The sequence below is a fragment of the Triplophysa dalaica genome, chromosome 12 (assembly GCF_015846415.1).
Source record: "Triplophysa dalaica isolate WHDGS20190420 chromosome 12, ASM1584641v1, whole genome shotgun sequence".
Taxonomy (NCBI): Eukaryota; Metazoa; Chordata; class Actinopteri; order Cypriniformes; family Nemacheilidae; genus Triplophysa; species Triplophysa dalaica.
In genome coordinates, this window is record NC_079553.1 from 3,705,305 (window position 1) to 3,711,073 (window position 5,769).

General features: G+C 39.5%; 1 long non-coding RNA gene across 1 annotated transcript; it reads right to left on the reverse strand.

Annotated features, from left to right (window-relative positions):
• Positions 1-763: 763 nt before the first annotated feature.
• On the reverse strand, positions 764-3,746 carry LOC130432390 (uncharacterized). The gene is made up of 3 exons (XR_008908462.1): positions 3,637-3,746; positions 2,927-3,051; positions 764-1,504 (listed from the first exon to the last, which is right to left on the reverse strand). It is a non-coding gene; the product is annotated as an uncharacterized LOC130432390 (long non-coding RNA).
• Positions 3,747-5,769: the final 2,023 nt, after the last annotated feature.

The window sequence follows — 5,769 nt, forward strand, 5'->3', positions numbered from 1 at the left end:
ATTCCTCTGGACAAAAAATCACCTAATTTTTACAAATAGAAGAAATATCCCATGGCCTGCCTTTTGTTTATTTAATTGACAATAAATGTATATAGTATGAGAAATGTATATTTGAAACCAGGGCTTAACGATACTTATGAAAAATGTAATATGTGTTAACTTGTTAAATAATGTATTTAATATGCAATATAATAATGCATTAGGAATGTCAAATCAATTGAAATATAAAAAAATGTAAAAAAATACATAAAAAACAGAAAATTATATAGCAATTATATTGTAATTCTTTATTGGGAAAAAAGCATCACTGCAGCTCCTTAAAGTGTCAAATTTTATTGACGTATTGTGTATTTGTGGCAGTTATATATGGCTGTCAATTTCATTTTAATCAAGTAAACCAAAAAATACTCAAATGTCAGTTATTTGGATCTACCTGAACCTGTACATAACTTGTACAAAAATGAGGGTAGGTACTAATGTACTAAAATATACACATTTTGAGTCCCATATGACAACTAACCAACTTTGTAATACTACAAGTATACTATAGTTACATCATCTTTATTTGGACATGTAGTATTGCACTGCCATGGTATTTTCTAAAGCATCATTATGCATTATCATGAAGCACATTTAAATACCACAGTATTTGAATAAGGCGATCAATTACAATTGGTATTTCAAATGGTCATCATTATACCACAGTAGAGCTACTGTACTTATTGTAAGCACTGCATTCGATGGCTGGAGATACCTGTGCACCGCCACCTCTGGCACAGTGGGGGTTAATTCTATTTTGTCTAGGCATGTGTGTGTACGCGTTTCACCGTAGCGGTTTGCATGCGACCGCGTGTCTGTTTGTGTGTATGTGTGTCCATGCAGCGCCCTGCCTCTATGTGTATGTAAAGGAGAAATTTGCCTGTCCTTGCCTAAGTGAATGGCTAGGATTAAGCTGACAGCCCACCTTAGTGATGGCGAAATAATTGGTTGTTCAGCTCTGTCCTTGTCAGAGCGCTGACAGTTCTGCAGATGTCCTGCGCGGTTCTCCAAAGGTTAGGCTCAGCTGGGGCTGCCGTTCATTAATCATTCTGCTCTGACAGTGCTCTGAGCAGCCCACAGCTGCCACCCCGTCCCCCTCAATTTCTGTCACCGCCTACCACCGCAGCCGCTCGACCCCCCCACGCCAAGCATCCCTACGCACGGTCGGGCGTGTGTACATTTAAACACACATTTGCATGCAATAAGATCACATACACAAACGCATACATGAAGGTGATGTATGAACAGATGGGGTTAAGGTGGCGGTACGTTAGAAGCGTGTGATGTAAATTGGTGGCCGGGTGCTGTTGTGTTGTGATGGCAGGTATGCAGATCGATAATGTTAAGATATGGTGTGTACAGCCATTTCTGAAGCGCCGTGTCCTGTGTACCAAGTAAACTTTGCGTGAAGAAACTGGAACGCAAACTTTTGTTCTTCTTGATCTATGTGATGCAATGCCGGTGTCTGAAATAGAAAACACAAAGTGTTGGTTTCACTTTGCATGCATTCCTTAAATTACTGTACTAACTTAAAATAATAGTGTCACTATACATTGAAAAAACAACCAAATGAAACCTTATTTATTATAATCGCCACCCTAAATAAGAAGCCTATTTTTATGCCAAATAAATACTGATTACAAATATGATGATATGAATCACCTGATTAGAAAATTACAACTTGCATCTTTAAATCTACAGCTTTAAAGCAGCTTCCAAAAAAACGTCAGTCCCAGCCCTGGTTTCTCATTGGCAGGCTCAGTCCATCATCAGCCAATAACCATCAAGATCCCCAAAACACACAGTACATATCGTAAGTAAATGACTGCACAAATCCACTAGCTCTATCTGAATCCTGCTTTACTCATCGTGATTACACCGTGTCTCTCAAGCTCCTAAATCTACCCGCTCTCGCGTCTCCATTTTTCTCATTTTTATTCTCTCTCAGCTGCTGCTCTGTCTCTCAGGGGGCTAAGCGTTCATTCCAGCGTCTGCGCGCTGCTGTCGATTGGGCACTAAGTGCTGTGAAGACCCCAGATAAATCCTCAATTACGGCCTATCAGCTTCTTACTGCCCCTGATTAACGGTCAGGTCTTGTGGCCGGCGCTCTTCCTTGCTCTTTCATTCTGTCACGAGCTCTCTCTGCCCCCTGGATACAGTAGAGAACAAGCAGTAGATTTCCCCAGTGCCTGGTCAGTTCTCCTGAGACTTGCACATGCCAGATGACCAGTGGCCAGTCGGAGCAGTGTGGGCCGACTGCAGTGAAGTGTGCAGGAAAGTAACAGATGCTAATGTCCTGAAGCTGCTACTTTTGAAATCAATGTGTGAATTATTAAAATTAAAGTACTGCGGGAGTGATGCGGGCGAGGTGTGCCACAAAGGCATAAAATAAACTCATTATAACTGGATTCCAATTTTGAAAGGAAAGGGAAAAGGGGGAATTTTCCTGGCAATTCACTTCCAAATATATTAATATATTGCAAGTTAAACAGTTATTTTTTAGATACAGTGATCAAAGCAAGCTTACATCATTGGTTAAGAAAATACAAGATTTTCTATCTTTGGGGTAGAAATGTGGAATACTTTGTAAAATTACAATTACATCAAAGGGCACTTTATGGTTTGGTGTTTTGTGCATCAGGCACCAATACAATCTCATTTTTCATGATTACCAGCATGTTTGATGGATGTTATCTGAATGATGGAAACTGAAGGTCACATCAATACAAACAAGAGAAAAAAATTGGGGGGGTATGCTTAAGCTCAGTATGAGATTTCCACCTCTACAATTTCTAATTTCTCTTGGTGTCGAAACTTGTGTTGGGACCTTGGCTGTCGTGGATAGATATTATTGATTGTTATTTTAGTGTGGTTAAGACTTACTGACCTCTCCCATCATGTGCAGTGATTCGCCCATCTGACTTGCAAGAATTTGATTGATGATGTTTCAGGCATGACAAAAAGTTCTGTCAGGATGCTCTCGCTGCTGCCGCACACTTTCCATTCAAGATCCTGATTACAGAATAACTTTTGTGCAATATCTTCAAAATAATGAATTTATAATAAAAATAATAGCAGTAAAATAAAAAATTTGCACACTAACCATTACACATTACACCCTAATTTGTAGCTTATAATGGTGTGAATGTCACCAAATGACAAAATCACCAAATAAATCCAAACAAGCTTACTATTATCTTCTTTACTATTCCAATACAGAATCAATTTGTATATTTCACATTTAATATACTGTATGTAACATTTTAACATGCAAGTTACTTGCCAATACATTACATACATACAAATTCTAAAACCTCAATGTGGACTAAAAAAGTGAAAAAATATGTGTTCTCATATTTATCTGGATTAATGCGGACCGGCCAAAATAACAACTGCAGTTAAACTCTTAAAACCGACTTACATTAACAATTTCTCATGAAAAAGTATTTTGTGTATTATTTCTAACTAGCAGAATAAACACAATAAAAATGTGACGTAAAAACATAAAAATAACTTTTTTTTAAGAACTACAGGCATAATCCACATTAAAATGCATACTGTGTGTTGCATTTCATCTATTGTGTGGCAAACACTAACCTGATATATGTGCTTACATCAGCTCGTGAGGAGATGAGTTATTGGGAGGGGGGCAGCGGATGGGAGGGCAGTGACGAGACGCGGTGTGTTTGGGAAATACCCCCCTTTTTCCTGTTAAGTCCAAACGGCACTTTTCCCAAGAGGCCGACTCCAAAGTAAGTAGCAGAAGAAAGAAAAACAACATTAAATTCATTTTAAAATATGCTAGCAAGTAAAATCTGTCACCAGCAAATTCCATAAACTCTTCACAATAATCTAAATATACTAATGCAATGTCATCTTAACTTAAACATGCAAAGCAACTGATGTAAAGACAAAGAATGGGTGGGTTTGAAAACACACAACACACACACAAACATACAATGGACACGCATCACACACGTTTATTGAATCCACCAGTCCGGTGAGCTCAGAGTCATGTGACTGGCTCGGTCACGTGACTGCGCCCTCGGAGGAGCTCATCAGCCTGTATGTAGATGTGTGGTGAGTGAGTGATTGCCAAGGGCTGGAAATTGGTGTAGTGAGTTTCACAGGGGAATTGTAGCGCACACATACATACACATATGCAGACATGATTATGAGCCTATGCAGAGCTGCCATGCTGCCATTACCTGCCAAGTATTAATATATGTTCCTGTGTGCTCTTAAAGGAACAATATACCCTGGCCTTCAGTCTGTCTGTGAGGTCAGAGGTCACTGGAGCATTCTGCATATGTCTATGCATGTGTATTAATCTTGCTCATGCAAGAATAACTATTTTCACAATAGTCATAAACAACATCTTATATTTTGCAAAAGACTAGTCATTTAAAAAAAAAAAGATCAATTATTATATTTTACAATATACCATGATATTTTTTTACTGTATGTCATAAACTTAAATGTTCAACAAATCAATTTCTCAAAGGATAATCAATTTCGCAGTACATTAGATTGCTTTAAACACTGGTACACACCACGAATTTACTTAAAACTGCACAACACTAAATGGCAAAAGGACAGCTCCCAGATCAGTTCAGGACTCTGTATGAGGGTGTTTCAATGCACCCGAATTGTCTAAACCAAGACCCGCTGATGGCGTAGTCAGATCAACCAGGTCCCCTCTGTGTATGGGAGTGAGGGAGTTTGGGGGGTGATTTGTTACCCGTCTTGGGTCGCTCGTTTCCCATGCTGCACATTCCTCCCTACGTCTCGGAGGCGTGATGAATAGCCATACGCATGGAAAAGAGCAGCCACGCTACCACCAAGGTTACAGTAACCCGGGCTCTTGTCTTAGGCTACCTGCCTCTAATTAGCAACCCATAGAGATGCAGGGAAAGTGGAAACATGTTCAAAGAAAACAGAAGGAGAATGAGAGAAAGAAATGATGAGAAGAGACAAAGGAAGAATAAGTAGATATAACAAATAGAAAGAGGAAGAAGAAAGGGATGAGAATGAGAGAGGAAAAGGAAAAGAAAGAGAAGAAATGGAAGACATGAAGAGGAAAAGGAAAGAATGAGAGAGAAAACAAATATGGAGGAAACGGCTCCATCTTTATGGGTTCTAAATCTGCATGGCAATTTTCGCCCGTCTCTCAATCTCCCTCTGATTACCTGCAGCCCCCCTCTGAAGGTGGTTTGTGTCGACGCGCGTCTCTTCTGTCACTGATCACTTCTTCTGGCCTGCCTGAGGGAGATTACAAACACACAGTCGTGATTTATCAGAGGAAAGGATGGGATGGACTCTTCTCTCTCTGTCTCTAGCCCTAGAATCTAATGGATTTATGAGTTAGAGATGCTGAAACAGAGATAGAGACTGAGCAAGAGAGAGAGACTCGCAAAGCATTTGCTGGTTATTTATACCATGAGAGATAAGGGGAATCCAGAAGGTGTACGAGTAAAAACAGACACAGGGGTTTAATGAGGTGATGAGACGGCGCTCATTAAAAATACAAACATATTTTCAACCTCGCATTTATCAACATTTTTAACAGACAAACATCGTAACGTAAACACGCGGGGCAAATTTACAAAAGAGTTGCATCACTTTTGCATGCTATATTTTAGCACATAAACCTGTGTCTCGTTCAGTAATCCAGTTTAGCCGAGCACTTCTGTGTGGTGTAAATTGGCGCTTAGAAAACTTAGCAATATT